Source organism: Passer domesticus, chromosome 10, assembly GCF_036417665.1.
Source record: "Passer domesticus isolate bPasDom1 chromosome 10, bPasDom1.hap1, whole genome shotgun sequence".
Lineage (NCBI taxonomy): Eukaryota > Metazoa > Chordata > Aves > Passeriformes > Passeridae > Passer > Passer domesticus.
This window is the reverse complement of record NC_087483.1, coordinates 20,350,754-20,370,591: the sequence shown is the minus strand read 5'-3', so window position 1 is coordinate 20,370,591 and position 19,838 is coordinate 20,350,754. Positions and strand designations below refer to the sequence as shown.

Below are 19,838 nucleotides of genomic sequence, written 5' to 3'. Positions count from 1 at the left end.
GCATGACCACAAAAACTCCTCCCAGGGGTTGCTGCCTGATCTTCCTCCAGCACCAGGAGCAGCTTTAGATACTCCATTCCCTGACCCATGAGCAGACCCTGACTTATCTGTTCCTGTAGGGTGCAGGATAATTAACAGTCAGGAGGAATATTCCAGCAAGACAAGTAGTAGGGGATAACGCAGAAGAGAAGGAGGAAAACTGAGATACAAGTGATTCTTCCTCCTCCTCCTCACCTTCTGAAAGATTCCTGCATGCCCTTTCCCAGTCACTGAATTTTCTCATCCCCGTGCCTCTGCTCTCACAGCCCTGACATCCCACTTGAGGCTCCTTTCACCTCCACCATGGCCTCTTGTGAACCCTCAGCTTTCAACAACCTGGCCTCTGTGCCAAAATACATTTTGTTGACACTTCAGAAAGAACACTTCACACTGACAGTCATGAGCTTTTGCTCACAGTGGACAAAATCTGCTTTTACTAAGAAGCCTTGAATTGACTTTGGAGCTCACACAGGAGCAGAAATATTAAATGTTAATATATGAAAGGGCAGGCAGGCTGTAACAGTGGAGGTCTGTTCCTCCAGCTTGGGAGTTTCCAGCTGAGTGAGAACATTCTAATGATAAACTGAAATTAAGCACACAGATTGATTCTAGTTTTAAAAATTCTTATCTACAGAAAAGGTGCTTAACATGGAAAAAAAAATCCTTAAGAAACACTACTTTTTGGTCTTTTGAGCAAGTAATTTTCTATCAGTTGAGAGAGAAGATACAATTCAGCATCTCAGACACCACTCATCTAGGGAGTGATGGGAGAAGATCCTAAGGGACAAGATGCAAACAATCACAACAACAAACAAGTAGTAGGAATATAAAAGCAACTTCATCAAAAAGAGGGCAAGACCATATTTTAAATGGGCTTCTTCCCCACTCAGGAGTTACCTTTATCCAACCTCAGCTTTGCCTCAGCAGGTCCTGCTCTAGGCTTGCTCAATCACACAGATAGCACATTTTAGGCAAATCACCTGGGCAGATACCCAGCAAGACAAGCTCATTTCCAAAAGAGAAAGTGCTCTCCTCCGATGGAGGAGAGAAGCAGCAGCCCCTGAGACAGGGATGCCGAAAAACAGCACACAATGTGCCCACTGGATGGAAGAGCACCATCAGGGGCAGCAGGAGGCTGACCTGGGCACCAGCCGCTGGATTCTGAGTCTGAGCCACCTCACAGCCCCAGCTACAGACAGAAACGCAGTCTGGCACATCACTGCTGACAGACTGCCAAGTCAATTCTACACCTCTCTGAAAAGGAGAGGTGAAGGGAAAAGACAGATCTTAGTATTAGTAATAATAATCACAGAATTAACCAGGTTGGAAAAGACCTTTGATATCATTAAGTCCAACCCATGACCAAACACCACCTTGTCAACTAAACCATGGCACTAAATGCCACAGGCCATCTTTTCATAAACACCTCCAGGGAAGGTGAGTCCACCACCTCCCATGAGGATGAAAATAATAATGATAAACCACATGACATTTCTGATCCTTGTGTCCCCATAGTCAAGGCTGAATGGAAAGCAAAGAAGTCGACACACAATAAAATGAGGTAAAACTCAAAGGGAAAAGAAAGTTGAGTGGCAGCCTCAGACTCAGTCCCAATGGTATTTTTATCAAACATGTTTGGAATTGGTCTCACCTTGGGAGCAAAAAAATCTTCCCTGAAACATAATCAAAGAAATGTGTGATGGGACAGGAAATAAAAGGTTTCAGTTTAAAGCACTGTATTTTATAGGGGAAAGACTTTTGGAAAAGAATTTTCAATGAAAAAAATCCAGATGGAACTCAAAAAGAAACAAAACAAGACACTGATAACACCAAAGACAAGTTGTATTTGAAGATTAACATACATTCACAACATGTGAATAATGCATAATGAAATGGTGTGTATTTAGAACTTAGTACCTATTCACACAAAATTGTTGTGAGGCACCTTGCACTAGTATCTATGAGAAACACAGCTTAATTTATTTAAGGAAACCTGGGAAAAAACCAGACATGTAACTTCTTCAGACAAAGTATGAATCTTTCCTTCACACGATTGAAAATATTATAAACTCTTGACTTGCAGTGGTAGCAGTTTGCCTAGTATTTCAGCTCCTATACTTCTATTTTTAAATACCATAAATAAAGAACAGTATCTGGGTAAGCCAGGGGTGAAGGAGTAGACTCTCAGACTACATAAATGCAGAGGGAGAACTGAATTTAAGACAAACAGTAAACAGAGGTCAAATACATAAAGTTTTTAAAGTTTATCAGATCACAAAAACAAAAAATTATGCAGAAACTGGCAAACACACCTACAGATCATCCAGAAACTTCTAGCAATAACTACTAAAAGCAGAGATTTAACCACTGTCAATGCTGTATTAGCTAACAAGTTCCTTGCTGCACTAGTCTGTGCAAAGCGGACTTCCTTGGTGTGAAGGCACAGATGTGGGAAGCCTTTTCCTCAAGAAGCCTGGCTGAGAGAAGCTGCAGTGCTGCCCTGGACCAAGGGGGCTGGGCAGAGCATGGCAGAGCTGCCACAGCCACCGTGCAAGGGCCTTGCCACAGCTCAGATTAAGAAACCTTGCTGCCCTTCTACCTAGTCCATCTTTCATCTTTTTGATCCTTTAGGTGTGAACAAACATTCCAGATGCAATCTAATTGGAGCTTGTATATTTTCACAGAGGTCAATAGCAAATACATCATTGCTTATGTTCATATTTCCTTAGGGAATTAATCCTTAGGGTATCATGGTTTTAAAATTCTGATGAAAGGCCTTCAAATTCCTCCTGGATTTGTTTTCATAATTGACAGTATTACATAACTTTTAAGTACTGAATGACTCACGACTGGATACAAAATACCGACTTTGTAGAAACTTTGTTATGCTTCTTAATATTTCTTACATTTTCTTTGCACTGAAGGTCGAGGACTTCAATCCCTGATATTTGGATTTACATGAAGCAATTCCTCTCTTTCAAGTAGAAGCATTTCCTTTGTTTAATTTTAAAAAGCAAAGACAATGCAGAGATCCTAATTTTTGTTAGACTTGCATAACTACATCTCAAAGTACTTCTTAGGGAGCTGTAACAGAAGGATTTCCCAAATCTTACAACTCCAGCTAGGAGCAAAACAAATCCATAGGTTTGCAGACTCAGAATGTTAAATGCATCTGGATAAATCTTTCCTATTTAGACCAAGTATTAAAAAGTTTGAATGTGTGTTCTGTGGTTAGTTTTTCTGTATTCAATTCACCCTCCCAGTTCACAAAAGCTGCTCATTCCTGTTAACTCAAAATGCTACTCAGATCCTGGTAATGTATCTTTGGAACATTAAGATTATCACTAGCTCTTAAGTATCACACCACAGTATAGTAAGCCTTTACTTTTAATTTGATTGGAATCCTGTAGAAAGATAGTTACTTGTTTTTGTTTGCTCCATTATTATTAAGCTGTAATAGGATCCCATCCCTTTCATTATTTGATACTATTTCTTAATGGCCAAACTTGAACAGGGACTCAAAATAAAATGACAGTGCTCCTAATATCCCACAGGCAGACTGCTAAACAGTAAAGTGATACCATTTACAGCTGCTGGAACTAAGCATTTGGCTTAAAGACCTCTCATGTAATGAAACGTGTTTCAAAGCGCCACACATGCACAGAGAATGCCACTAAAAGTAGCTCCAAGGCTGCTGCACACAAAGGAACAGCAACACCCAAATGGCAGAATTCCCAGTGTCACCTTTATGATGCTGGTGACTAGGGTCACAACCAGTCATAACCTCACTGTGGGGAAAGTACAGTTCAAAAAGTATCTGTGAGTTGACTTGAAATAAACAATTTTAAAGTAAATATTTTAATAAGGTTATTAAGACTGTTCAGTTCAACCAGGCAACACCATTCCTACCTCTAATACCAGGATTAATTGAAAAAGAATTTACTATCTGAACCCCTCGCTGGACCACAAATGTTGGAGGCATAAATACTGTAAGCAAAGACTGTCCCTTAGTTTGATACACCGTGGTTATAATTAGGAATGACGAGATGGAAGAAATGAATGGTATTTCAAAAGCTCAATATTGGGAAAACCAATATCCAAAGCAAGCTATTCAATAAAGCAAAAGGAAAGTGACCCATGGGAAAGGCAGGAAAATCAAATAGCTTAGGACTTTTAAAGGAAAATCAGAAAGTAATGAAATTAGTGAGTGCAGCATATTTTCATGAGTTTCAATATCAGTTTCACTTGTATTTCAATTGTATTTTTAATATTAAAACTTATAAAAATGTATTTTAAATGTGATAATTACCATAATTTTAAAATTTAAAGAGCCAAAAGTAATTATGTAGTCTCTAACACTGCTCATCTTGAAGTATATCCCTTACTGTTGAGTATGCTCAGTGAAAAACTGATTAATTTTGTTCTACAGCTAGAATTCTACTTAATCAGAAATGTACATCACTCCCCATGGACTCCTTTGCACTCAAGATGCAAAACTAAAATGAAAATACCCCCTCCCATTTATGAATTATCTTCCATTTAAACTGGACAAAGACCAGATTTTGTGGATTGTTGATCCTATTTCTATTCTCACACATGCCCTTGTCCATTAGATTAATGCCACTAGCCTCAGAGAAATCTTGTGAGTAAAGAATAAGCATTGAGCAAGCCAGCCATGGCACTTTGAGCAGAAGCATGAGCCCTGTGAGAGTGTGACCTGCAGCACATTAAGCAGCTGATGGGCAGTGGAGGTGGTGATCAGCCTTTTGTTTCAAAGCATCTCAAAAATACAACATACCTCTTCAGAGGCCAGCCCCTCATCCCACTGCAGCAGGCAGCAACGCTTCCAACAACACCAGCATTACAAGATAAATTTCAGGGTAAAGTACAACAGTCACAGAGAACATTCTAAAACTTGATTGTCCAGCTTTATAGCTCAGCAGATGCCTTAAGCTGTAAAAAGAATGGGAAAGAGAGATGGACACCCTCTCTCCCTCACCTCCCAGTATTCCCTACCTCTTTTACTGGCTGAACAGCTACTCTTTCATTGCCATCAAAATCACACAAGCATATAATTACTTTTTTCAGTTAAACCATAGGACTGAGTCTATCCTTATTCCTCAATCTTTTCACAAGCTTTAAACACTTTGAATTACTCTTTTCAGGTGCTTTCTTGCTCTGCTGTCATACTACCTGGCATTTTAGGAAGTTGGTGCTAAGTTTTCAAAGACCATTTCAGAACTACTTTTCACACCTGTTATTGACATTTCTACCTATTTCAGCTGTGCCACCACAACATGGTGGCAGATTTTAATATAAGGTATCTCAAGTCACTAAAAAGGAGCTGGTAATATCAAAAAACTGGTTCATTTTTGCACTGGAAATAAAACCCATGAATCAGCCTAACAGCAGGCCTGGAAGTATTGCCAAACTCTATTAAGAATTAGCCACCTTTTCAGAATTCTTCTCATTTGTTATGTACCCTGAAGTAAACCTAAAATCTCCTGAAGAAAAAAAAGCAACCAAAAACCAACCAAAAAAAAAAAAAACCAACAAAAAAAAACCCCACACACCACAAAAACAACAACCTAAAAAGCTAAGGAATGTAGACAAAAGTATATATTTCCACATTCCTTTCAAAAAGTAATCACTGGATGTTGCTTGATAAATATATAGAACTTTTTAAAGGAGAAGCTGATCTGTGCCTGACTTATGTGACAGCCACCTGCTGTAACTACTGCCTTGTGCCCTTTAGTTTCATGAAGGCCTCCAGTCCATGGCAGCAAGAACTACTTTCCCAATAACCCTGTAGGGCTGTGTTCCTAAGTCATCTTAAGCAACATAAAAGTAGTTTAAAACCCCAGAGTCTGCAATACTTATAATCCTATTTTTAAATGTATATATTATATACAAGGATATATTCTAATTCAGTTTATTTACAACAATGAACAAAGAGTACTTTAAATTGAACAGAACTATATGACAAGTTTAGCACTTTTGGAGGGCACTGTTTTGTTCTGGGGTTTTACTACTATCAGCCTTTTCTCAATCAATCAAAAGAGGCTACTCCACAGGCTTAGAACACCATTCTAAGCTGTTAAGCAGTGTGGTGGGTTTGTGCAATTTGGTGAAAGGTATGAATGATTGCTTTTTGAACTCTTCCTCTTTGTCACTGTACAGCAATACATACACTATTAAATGTAAAGGCATCCAATGCAAAAGAAAGCTCAAGTCTTCCTATACCTTGCTCCTGGTTACCTGTCTTTCTTGTTCAACGCAGCAATTTTCTTTCCTCTATTCTGAAAGCTCTTTCTGCAGGTTCCCCATAAGAATCTACAAAGAGCAATCTGATTCTGTACTTATCAACTTCACATTAGCATAAATCACAGCATCACCAAGGGCATACATTTTAGTTACTGTGTAAATACTTTCTAAAAGCAGAGGGAAAAAATAAAAATCACTTCAGAAGTAGTAGCTTAGCTACACATAAAACGCTCTCTTTTTATACAATTACCACACAAGCACAGCCATACAAGGATGGTGCTAAAAAAGAAAGCAATACAAATGAAGTTCTGCATGGACATGAAACCCAAAAAATTTAGCTCAGCCCCAATATCCCAGTTGCCTCCTCTCATTCCAGTGGACAGGTTTTTTCCAGGGGTTTGAGGACAGGCAGGTTTTTCTGTAAGCCATTCTCTGTAGGTAGCACATGTGACCAGCAATTGTTCCTACCCACTGAACTTAGGGAAAAACTTTTCCGAGTTCTCAGAGGAAGGATAATGAAAACAAGACACATTTAGCTTCTTCTTAGAGGTTCCTGGATTCAGCAACTTTTTGCTTGAACTGAAAACTGCCAACTTTTATTGTGAGATAATAACATTAGGCTTGTTAGTCAGGGAATAATGAGAAATAAAAGCATACTGTCCCCTGTCCTTTTTTGTCCCTTTCTGGTTTGCACTGAGGTCATTGCATTGTTGCACTTTTACCTTCCCTCCCACAGTGAGGACACAAATCTCCCTAAAGGCACACAGGACAAACAAATAAACATGATGGCAAAGAGTTAGAAAAATATGTAGATTAATCATACAAAAAAAACCTAGTTTTTTCTGCACAGCAAGCTGTATCAGGATCAGATTTTTCTTTAACTAATCTTCATTAGTCTCACCAAAACACTACCGAAGGACCTGATCAAAATCCCAGAAATTAAAGCAGGAGAAAACTGTTCCAAATATAACATACTGAAAAACAATCCCTTCTTTTAATTGCACAACTCCAAACCATGGCCAACAAGGTTCTGCAGATTTGAAGCCAAACCCATCCCCAAACAAACAGGTCTAGCTAAAAGTGAGTTGTTGTTCAGATAGATCCTACCTTCTTTTACCAGTTAAACCAACATTTGTAGGAGAGAGTGCTGCTTGTCTCCATGTTCTTTACTCTATTTATTGTTGTGTAAATATTAGGCTTCCTGCTTGTGGAGAAACTACTGCAAAGTTTCTTTCATTTCTGTTTGCACATTTCAGACTTGTGCATGTTTTAGAACAAGGAAGTTTATGTAATGTTCCTGAGAAAGTGCAGTACATCATGGCTCATTTTAATTCAGGTATGAATACATGACACAGATGAATTCACAAAACACTCCTTTCATCTGAAATTTAAGTAGTAACGCTTTTTCTCCTGAAGGTTTAAGCAGCTTTAAGTGATGAAATTATTAGATTTTTCTGTTTCTTTACAGTAGTGCTGGATTGAAACAGCTTTTCATGAATCTTTCCTGAATTTATTCAAATATGTATACACCATCAACCATAAGAATATTTGAATAAGTCATCCAAAAGATGTCAATGTTCTCTACAGCCACAGAATATAATTTTGAACTTTGCTCAAAGCATATTTCAGTATTACAGCACATAAAAGCATCTTCTCCCCAAAGGCCAAATTTTCAAGTACTGAAAAAACCCAAATATTCCTGTGCAAAATCAAGAAATCTGTACATGCATCTGGGATATTCATCTATCTAAACACAAACCTTTCACACCAATTTTGTTTGAACACTGTTCACTACCAGTGCTGCATTACTGAAATTCTTGCTTACCTATATGTGTGGCTTCATCTTTCCTTTTTAAATTACTGTCTTTAGAAGATATCCTTGGGAAAGTGACAGCAAACTACTTCTGTATGTATGGATTATCCTTCTTTACTCCCACAAGACACCTCCCACAAGTTCAGAGTCCTGTTCAAACCCTCCCTTTCCACGACCCTTGCTGACCCCCACTGCTGTCTCTTGTCCCTGTGACTCAGTTCTGGTCCCTGCTCCCTCAACAGCAGGGTCGAGACAGTCACTGGTACCAGCACGGGTCAGATGCTCGCCCCCATTTGCCAGCACTTGTATTGCTCAGCTCTTGCCAAAATTTGTACCTTATTTGGTGCACAACTTTCCAAGGTTTCCCTTAACAGATTCTCTCAGTGTAACAGAGCTGCATGTTCTGATTAAAGCAGTTCTGATGGGTTAAAACTGGAACTTTTTTGTTTAGTTGAGTTTGGTTCATTTGGGGGTTTGCTGTTCATTGGGGTTTTCTTTTTTCTTTTCGTCGTCCACTTTCTGAATAGACAGAATTTTCTCCTTTACTTTCATCCCAGTCCAACTGTCCCCAAAGGCTGGACACCATTTTTTTGGACTCTCGCTTTTCTCTCTCAGTTGGCAGAGCATTTTTGGGCTTGCCACCTACTAGCCAAAGCTGCAGACAGATGATGCCTGACCAGCATGGACCCAAGATTTTTGGGCTGTCTGCACTGCCCTGCAGAGTAGCCTGCTCTGTGGGCTCTCAGATAAGCCACTGGGAAGACAAAGATAAATGTAAATCTGGAAATTACTGTGACAATGGTAGCGCAGGGAAACTGTATCTGGTAATGTTTAACAAAGCATCTTGAGGCTGAATGGAAGATGTGGATTGCTCCAATTTCAGACAGAATTAACACATCTCCAAATGGAGATTGCCGAAATCAAGTAAATAAACAACAGGAACAAACAAATCACTAGATTTCTCTCAGGCGTCTCTGCTAAACCTGCTGCAACATGTATTTCTGTGCAACACAGCAAATTGCTGTTGTGACTGTATCTGAACTTACAAAGTGACAGAGAAGCAAAGATCTAGAAAAACCAGACAGCAATTCCCTACAACAAAATACCAGCACCCAAGGTATAAAATCATGATCATCAAACAAAACATAGAAGCAATGTCACAGACACATAGATGAAGAGAAAAAGGACAAGGGATAAATGCTTATGAAGTAGCTGTATTAACAGCCCTGAAGCACATACAAACATGCAACCTGATTTGCTGAAATCTCATAAACTCAACCAGACAAAGGTAAATTCCGCACTCATCTTAAATTCTGCCTCACAAAAGCACCTCTCCAGGCCTTCTTCTTGTTTTTAGAAACAAGAAAGTTAAATAAGGCGGCAGTAAGAAAAAATTATGGTCAATAATCACTCATCATTTTAGGTAAAAGAAATATTACATTATAGTCATTTTAAAAGCAATGGAATCCAATAAGATGTAATTTTGTAATTTACTCCATACCAAGGATGATCATGCTTATGCAGAACAAAAAGTAATTTAAACATTCCAATCACAGAAAATTAGGATTCTATTACTATTTATTTCAACAGCTGAAAAACTAACAATGACATTCCTTCAGTCAAGGTGGCCTTGAATGAAAAAAAAAAATTCAAGTTTTTTTCTACAAGCTAATCATGTAACTATAAACAGGACATTGAGGATAGAAGAGAGCATTTATGTTTTTGACGTAACAAGGCATTCTAAGAGGAACTTTTTGAATGCATCATGCACATTTTAACACTGCAGTTAAGCAACGCTGTATAATCTGCAACATGTTAACAATTCAGAAACTTAATAAGTCCAAGTTCTTCTTTAAAATACACTTGAAGGTATTCCCTATTTCAAATGCTGCTAATATTTGTGTTTATTAAAACTATTATATAAATAATGTTAGTCAACAGATTTTAGCAGCATAATGATAAAAGAGAATTAAAGATATGCAATAATTAAGCATTAATTTTTTTACAGTGAACCACCAGTGGGTTCACAAATAAGGAATATTTATTTTCATATTTAAGAAATACATTCTTCCAATGGACTGATGAACAAAAAACTTCACTCAGAGCCTTCCTCCAAAAAATGTCACGATTACCATCTAAACAGGCAAAAAAGTTCAAATGCTGATTTTGGCATTTGTATTTCTTTGCTGCAGTTTACCCAAAGATAAAAAGCATCCAAAAAAATAGATCACAGTCACCCACAGTGCTAAGATTTCCAAATTTGACTACTCTGTTCCTTAACTGCAGCAAATGAGTACAGCTTTCACTAATGGATTGCTATTAAAAATAAATCAGGCAAACATTTCTGCTTCCATACAGCTGGAGCAAGCATACAGCACTCTATTATGCAGCTGCTTGAAAGACAGATTTCAGCCTCCACATGGAATTACTTACCCAGAAGCATGTTTCTCTTCTACAGTTAGTTCAGCACAATAGAAAGTTCTGCACAATGGATCTAGCAAAAGAAATGTTCTCACAAGCTCCTTTTTGAGTTAGTGCAAGCCTTGAGTAGGGTTTGAACTTGTGCTGCTGAGAAATAAGGCTTGCTCCACAAAGCTGCTGGGGCACTCTACTTCACTCCCATTGGTGAATGACACCTCTCCAGGCTATGCACAAGTGATGCAGACAGGCAGCAGCTGGTGCCACCTTAATTCGAGGTAAAAAACCCATAAAAAAAGAGAAAGCAGTCACTTCTGTAAAATTTTAAAGTTAATATACTTCAGTATATCTGTCCTGCAATTGGTTTTAAATTAGTTGCCCATCTTTCAGCAAGAGAAAAACTCCTTACAGAACTAATACAAGTGTCAAGGAAAATATACAGGGTAGGCAAGTTTTGCAAAAGTAAATGTTTCATCTTCCCATGTTTCATTTCATTACAGCTGAATTCATCTGCTCTGACACAAAAGACTTCTTTTAAAAAAATACAAACAGGGAGCCGTTTTGTGACTTTTTATTTAGCTCAAAAGTCACCTACAAGACCAATAGACACACAATAAAAACATTCAGAATGCTGCTGCTACCATGGCAAGTACCTACTGTCCAGTAACACTGACCACAGACTACTTGCCCAAAATTAAAATTAACCTTTGCTATGAAAAGAAAAAAATATCCCTCTTCACATTACAGAGGGAAAAGGCACACAGTCTCAAATCTGGGACTCAGATTAAACTTCAAACAAAGTGGAACCTCTCTAATCTGCAGCCCCTCACTTTGGGATGTGCTGTGTCAGTACACCTCAGCTGGAGTCTGCACAGAAGTTCTGACTCACTCAAAGGAATTTTTTCAAGCACATCCTAGTAAGAATACTTGATAGAAAGAGTGCTATTAAAAATAATTTAAAAAATAAAAAAGACAGAGAAGACATCCAGCATCATTAGGAACAGATTTTTACCTGATGCAGTTTGCAGTTACGTCAGATAATTCCTCACAGAGAACTAAAGATCACAGAAGAAATCTTGTATGCAATCCTTCCACTTTAATGCTCTGTGTTAAATATATAAAGACTTAATTAATCTTCTCATTTGCTTTTTTACAAAAGTGAAGGAATGAGAAGACAAGTATAAGATGACTTTAAAAAGCAAATTTAATGGAAGAAATTTCCACGCCTCTAGAAATACTGGACAGAATTTCTGTGACAAGATTATATTTGCACCCAGTCCTGAATAAAGTATACTGTTCCAGTAACAACACTCTTCTCTTGTATGTGACTGTTGGTTACTCAAAACAGCACCTATGAAAATTCAGCTCAATCTTATTTTATTCTATAGCCTCCTTCTCCTCCCTTCTACTAAAGCGGGATTACTTTTATAATTACCTGATAATATGAGTTAGCAGTAATTACATAATTTTGTTACATGTCCTGAAATATTTGGTACTCTAGTTAGAAAAATCCCCTTCTTAAAAAAAGAAAAAAAAAAATGGGTTGCGGGCATTGAGAACAGTGGAAAAAACTAATCAGTTTTGACATAAAAAGGCAAATAAAAATCAAACCAAATTAAAAATAAACTTCTTTGATTTTTAAGCAAATCTTGGAAGACATGACTCATTCTCATTGCACACTTGGAATTGGCAACAACAAACTTCTGTGAAATTTTATGTGGGTTTTATATAGACTCTGATGACTTCACAAGATGACCAGTATTCTCAATAAATACTCTGTTCTCTCATGCTGACAGTAATATTAATAATTGCATTTTCTGTGATGACTCAAGGATTTTCTTTTATAATTTCACCATTAGCTGCAGAAGAGTCTTACACATTCCATAAGCACGTGGTAGGTTTATGCATTAGAGCAAGACAAAACAGCAGGGACTGTAACTCCCCCAAACAGGAGGCATAGCTCCCTCACCCCTTCTACTTGCTCAATAACTGCAGGGTCTCCTTTTTTTGGCAGTGTTTGATAGCTCCTTGTAAAACCATGAAAATGTGCCAGTTTTAACAATTTATCTAGTTTAACATGCCATAGCTCCTTTCTATTTCCTTCTTAACAGCATAGAACACCCTGTCTTATGGAAGGCCAGACCTTGGTTTCAGAGAAAGGTTTTAGGACACCCTAATCTCAGATTTAATGTGTCAGCCTGCCCCCTAGCTCACATCTAAAATGGGATCTCCAACCACAAACCCTCCCAGCTTTAACTGCAACTCTCACTTCCCCACCCTTTAAACAATGCTAACTCCCATCTACTCAACTGACAGCCACTGTCCCAAGATTTTGGAGATGCCCTGACTTTGTTTTTGTCTGAGAAGGCCTCTTCAGAGCTCCCTAACAGCACGGAAGGCCCCCACACTACGATCATGATGGACTCTGGGTATTGAGGGCATTCAATGCACTTGCGCAGCACAACAGAGGTGCTGGGGGTGAGCAGGAAAGCAGGACAACAGCAACTCCTTTTGGAACAGCAGTCTGAGGCAGTCATGCAGCTCCTGCATTATAGATGCAGGAGTCACAAGGGTGAGGACAGGTGGCTGGAAGAGAAAAAGGAGAAAGTGGAATACAGAGGAGAAAGGTGTGGGGGGAAGGTTTAAAGGCAGTATAATATGTGCCAGAAGAACACAATGAAGGGACAAAGGTTAATACACCAGAAGGAGAGATTAAAAGAAAGCAAAAACATTAAGATGAAAGCAAAATAGGCAAAAAAACACGAGTATATTAAAAAAAAAAGCAAACATTTTTGCTTCCAAAAAGCTATGATGTGCTGACCTTCCAGAACACAGTGGTCCAATGTTCACTGCAAGTGTCACACCCACACCACACATCTAAGCAAGGGGAAGAGAAAGAGACACCACAAAAGTATGCATATTAGAACCACAGAGCTACAAGAAAGGACAGGCCTCTTGAAGAGGTTATCTGAGGGCAAATGCACTCAGGTGTCATTCACAAGCAGCTCTTATAGTCAAAGAAAGAAAAGCTGACACTGAACAGCTCAACTTCCAAGATGCTCAGTTGGTGTCTTTTTTTTAAACTGAAGTTTGTACTTTAGATTCTTCCCCTCTGTATTTTCTCTCTTTTTTGTGGAGACAGGAGAAGTGACATTTTGAGAACTTTCAATAGGTTACTTATTATCTCAGCTAAAATGTTTTACTAACAAACAAAAGTCACCCAGAATCCAAAAACATCTTCCCAAAACATGGGTTTTTTTCACTTAGATTCTATGTCTGCCCCCCCTTCAATGTTGCTTTGATACGGGCTCCCTAGCAGACTGGAATACAACATGCTTGTATTTTGGCTGATTAGAAACTTGGATAATTGTACTGTCAGGATGTGATTCAAGAGAAATGGACAGTCTCTGTAGATGTGCTGTATTTTTGGATGAAGCACTGAGAAAAATCATCTTTCCAAGAAGTCCAAAATGTAGCAGTTTGGACTTCTTTAGAGCTTAGTGCCAAACAGCAATAGCATCTTACTGTCAAATTCATAAAAGCCATGCTTGGATCCTTTAAGTTTTGTCCATTGCTTTTCATGCACAAGCAACTCTTGCTGTTCTTGTTCTCAAGGTTTTCTCTTCAGTGCACTGTAGACTAGCCACATATAGAATTGTTACAGGAAATGTTCACTAAAGGGCAGTCAAGGAAAAAAAATGGGCAATATCGGGTAATGATATAAAAGTTAAGAAAAAGACAAAACTTCATTGCTAAGGTTTGACCTTATTGTATTTTATTACCTATCATGGTTCTTGATTCTCAACTTTGTACACCTAATATTTTCACACATGTTTTCAACAAAAAAAATGCTACTGTTATGATCTCAGATAGAAGGAATTTCATTAATACTTCAATGAATTTATAATATGTGGAATACCACACTAATGAACTAGAAACACCCTCTAGAGACATTGACCTAAACCAATGACTAGTATGTAAAAGGAAGGACCTTTATTCAACAGAAAACAACTACCCCTCCCTATTTACTGGAATAAAGGATCAGGAATACACATTTTATTAAGCGTGGTGATGCCAAAACACCCATACTTAGCTTCTAAAATTCAAAGCAGGGCCCAAAGCAGAGGTGAACTAACTTTGTCAGGAGAATACTGCTGCCCTGTCAAACACGCTGAGAAATCTGCTGGCCATGCCTGAGTAGTGTTTTAATACACTGCACTTAATACAATCCCCAAGAATCATCCCAGTTTGAAGGAGGAAAACAAAAGTGAGAGGTGAGGTAGAACAACCTGATCGTACTGTACAGGTACACAGAATAGGCAAAAGACATAGTCAATGTGCTTACATGTCCAGTGGGTAACAGTTAAATCCCTTTCGCAGTAGATAAATTTCACAAAACATGATGAACTATCAGGGCTTTCAAGAAACATCTCAGAATAGAAAAGTATTCTATCAAAGGAGTTCAATTATCCTCCTCTAAGTCTTTCCCCCTCATCAAATTAATGACAGTGGACTGTGGTACAAACAGACACTCAAAGCAGAGGCAAGCAACTGTATTCTCCTAAACTCTTAAATTTTAACCTCCACCAAGACATCTTCACATACAGTCATATACGTACTACAGCTTTTCCTTTTCCTGTCACCCAGCCCTCACTACGTTTGGCTCCAGGACAATTCAGAAAAGCAGTATTTAACTCTGCCCCAGATTATGCAGATGCCTCATGGCAAACATATTCTTGAAATGCATGTGACAGGACCACTAAAACCTACCAGCTCTTACTGGTATCTTGTACTTTTACTTACATGAAGCAAATTCTGTTTGAATATCTACTTCACAGAGATGTATCAAACTTACACACATATTCACAAGCGCCTATACACCCATTAAACTTGGCATTATATTGAATGCTAGATGAAGTAATAAAACAATATTCCTGTTCTAGTTTATGGTATTTAAAAAAAATAAATTTACCTACAGCATATCCTCAAAGATGACATTTTAACTTCAACAGCTCCTCCCAGGACACTGGTGAGATGAAAAATATATTCCCCTTTTTATGAAGCATAGAAGTATTTCCATACGTAGCAACCAGATGTCATGTTGTTTAACACATGCACCTTTGTCATGATGGGAAATGGTGCAGCCATAAGAACTTAATGTCAGTTTAATTCTCCCCCTGAGCAGGAATCTTCACAGAAAAATTCTTAAATCTTTCTCCAGCCTCAAAGACTGCAACCAGTTCTACAGGTATGCAGCCTTCAAAGTTCTAACAAATATCTAAGGCATGACATTACAGTTATAAATACACAGTAAAACCTATTTTTGTTCAAGCCGTTAATCACCACTGTCCCACCTCACTTGCTACTTTGATCTAAGAATTTGTCATTAAAATGTCTAGATGACAGCAAATGTTTTAGGAGTCATCCCAATAAGCTGTTACTTCAGTGCAGTTGGAAAAGAGAGAATGACAAACTTATTTTCCGCTTTGGATCTTGTATCCCAAAGCACTGGAGAAAATTATATTTCCCATGCCATGTATGAGACATCTTTAACCCCTTCCTCTTTATTATGGGCACACAGATTCTGAAAGACTCTTAACTTTCAGTTCTCACACTCCACATTGCATTTCTGTACAACCTTCATACAAATTGAGAATTGAAAAAACAATACATTTGAAAGTGGCAACATTTTAACAGTCATATATATCTCTTCTCCAGCATTTGCTGCCCAAGTTCATATTTATATAAGTATATGTACTTATCATAATGACAGAGTTCCTAAGATACTTGATTGTTTTTAATATGTGTATTACAATAATGGTGAGAGGTATCAAAATGACATCAAGCTACACAGTACCAACAGTTCCCCAGACATACATTAAGAAAGAATTCTTGACCTAAATTATAGTTCAAGTAAGCAATAAGAAAACCAGATACATCAACTTGTACTGTGACAAATACATTAACTTCTATGCAAAGTGAATGAAAGCATCTGTAATTTTCTCAAAGTCAAAAAGAAAGTATGTGCTATGTACTACTTCATTGTGACAAGTCTCTTCTACTAAGCATGTTCTATTCTGATCATTTTACTTACATTTTACTCAGTTCAGTCATCTTCACTGGAGCTGAAAAGCAGTTATTCCATTCCAACAGATAGATCCCAGTGACATTACTCCTGACATATGTATTTTTCTAAATGATAGTGATGACACACTATCAAAAAAACCCCAAACAAACAAAACCCTCAGAGACTCACCAGCCCAGTGCCATTTGCAAAGCACTCTGTCCCTGAGGAAGAGGCAACACTCATGCTCCAGAAATTCCCAACTGTGATGCAAGGAATTGGGCACAGTCAGGTTGGGGAAGCTTTTGTCCTTAAGTAAAGGCATAAGCACTTTCAGAAAAAGAGGAAAAGGGAGCAGGGTACACAGATTCAGGTTGCTGAAAGAACTTTCTACAGCTTGGACAGGGGAGCATATTGTGGAGTATGCTTACACCAGTAATAACAACTGCCTGATTTCCATGGAAATTATTTGATTTCACTATGGTGAATACCTTGAAAGACTGTGTTTAACTTGAAATCCACTTGAAATCCACTGTGTTGGCACTGGAAATATGAAAACCCTATAAAGGCCATGGGAGGGGTGCTATAAAAATTTCCAGTGGATAACTTTTTTTAGTCAGCATCCTCTGTTGTTATGGATAACAGGCTGTAGCAAGTCATCAAATAGAAGCAGGGTGGGTCACAGCCACAAAAATGTTGCATTAACAATAAAAAATGAGGAACACATTAGCACCAACATGAAAAGGCAAATTCAATACAGCCTTCTGAGACATTATTTAGCTTAAAAATACATTCAAATCCTGTCAGTGACTGAGAGCCTCAGGGATTATTAAAAAAACCCCACAAAACAAACAAACAAACCCTTTACCCCCCATGCTGAACAAACCAAACTTTTTTTTTTTTGCAGGGACTAATATCCGAACAGTTTGAACATAGGTAAAAAAGCATCAAGACAGTTTTACTGAGGGAAGGTATAAGAAATAAGCAATGCATCCAGGTATATTGCAAGATGAGCTGGCAGCTCAAACTGACTCCAAATTACCATCTGAGTATTCAGTTATGAAAAGCACAGCATCCTGATGCAAGAAGAAACAGAAAAAAGAAACTAAACTACATTAAATAACACCATTCATGACTCACGGGCTCACTAATTAAGAGATCTTATTGGAAGATTTGTCCATAACATCAATATCTCTGTTCAGATTTTAACTTACCACCTCCCTCCTGAATGGACATTCTTGTTTAATGGCAGGTCACAACAGGAAGTTCTGCAGGTGAAATCACTTCTGATAAATTACAGGGGTAGAAGTCTGTACAGCCTAGTTCTAAGCCAGGTGTTTCAACTGTGGGCAGGTATGACACAGTATGACTCTGAGCATTTGTGAGCATCCAGAATCATAAAACAGGCTGAGGAAAGTCTCCTGCCTTCAGGGGCTGAGTTGTTTAATGGGCAAAGCCAAGAAACTTAATTTCTACCCATACTCTGTAAATGTGAAGTGAGATGTCTGTTCTGTAGACTGTATATTGGCTCCAATCTTCTCCCACACAGCCTCTTCAAGCTGGGGAGGAATTGCACATTTCACAAACTCCCTACCCTTCAATCCCTTCTCTGTTTGTCACTTTTTCTCAGTTTTCCTTTTCTTGGTCTTTCCATCTATCCTTTTTCTACTTAAATTCACACTCCACTGTTCATAACTATGATCATACTGGCTTATCTTCCTTTGTTTTCTCTTCCTGCATACCAAATTATTTTCCTTTATGCTGATGCTTGAGTTAGTAGCTGGATTTTTTGGGGTTTTCTCCCCCTTTTTTCTCCTCCCCCCACGACTGCACAAAAGCTCATCCTGAAGTCTGGGTTTCAGCATAGCTGCAAAATATCAGATCAATGGCACCCACTTCAAAGCCAGCTGGAAAGAAAATACACTCTTGCATCAGCATAACTACATTTCAGACCACGGGCAGGGAGAAAGCTGACGGAACGGAACCACCCAGCACAAAACCCATGCCAGGGCTATTTTGGACGTGGAAGATGCCTGTGAGATGCTGACCAAGGGATCTGCACTGCACTGCAGATTGTTTCTGTGGTCAGGCAGCTGGATTCATGTAGTACGACACAGACTGCTATAGGAAATTTTTTTCTGAAGCAGATGGATGTTGTTACTCAACAAAGAGACCAGCCTCTCAGAGCATGGTGACAAGTAGTAGCTCATTTTTATTTCAGCCTTAGGTGTGAAAGTCATTTAAACTACTTAACTGACACAAAGACATAGGGTTAATTTTTCTTGGCTGCCAGCCTTCTTTTTTCACAAAGTTATCAAATGTGTACATGGGCTTTGCAGAGATGGCATGTGTTCAGACACATCAGAATTAGAAGTAGATTTACACCTGTTAAAATCCCTCCCCAAAGGTTTGCAGGTTCACAGATGCACGCAGTCATTCAATATTTCTGAGACTCCATACGTATATACATCTACTACAAACACAAGCATATGCTCCCAAAGCTGTGCATGAGCAAGTGCAAGATACATGGAAACTTGGCTGAAAATCCCCAGGCGTCAGATAGAAGAAAAACAACGCACCCCAACTCCAGGAACAGCACTGCAGCAGTGGCTGCGCTGTCAAACCTCCACCTATTTATTTCAATGGAAAATTCCATCAGTTTGCTCTGCAGATTCCAAAGCTAGCAGTTCTAAAAACATCACAGAAATTGTGTAGGTTATGTTACTACAGTTCAAAAACCACAGCAACATCTTAGAGCAACTGCTGCATCCTGAAACATTAATTTTGAATCCTGTTATATTTTATAAGCATTCTGTACATATCACATATATGTTCCATTATATTTGCATTGTATAGAAGACATCCTCCCTTTCTCAATCTGGATCAAATACTAATTTTGAAATATTAACCTTGAAGGTTCTTCCTTGATACCTCAGCTGCCTTTCATCACGTTCATTTGGGTATGTATTTCCTTCAGGGCATCTGAGATGTACCCATTTCATCCATTTGGGACAACATGCTCATAGAGGACATCCTTTCTGTAAGGGGGTACATTTAAAGCACTGATAGCATTAAGTAAGGTCATTCCAGGCACCAGTTATGAATTGTGAAGCAACCTAATTTAATTAATCATAGACTGAAGTAATTTGGATTTGCTCAGTCAAGACTGGCAGGTATTTTCTCTGATTTTCTTGAAATTAGTTTGTTTGGAATTCAACAGATTCATAGCACTGCAGTCTG

The 19,838-nt window shown here is 38.4% G+C and overlaps 1 protein-coding gene across 11 annotated transcripts in view; it reads right to left on the bottom strand.

Moving 5' to 3' along the window:
* Positions 1–19,838, bottom strand: part of ZNF385B (zinc finger protein 385B) — a 155,968-nt gene that overhangs the window by 76,720 nt on the left and 59,410 nt on the right. The window lies entirely within an intron of this gene.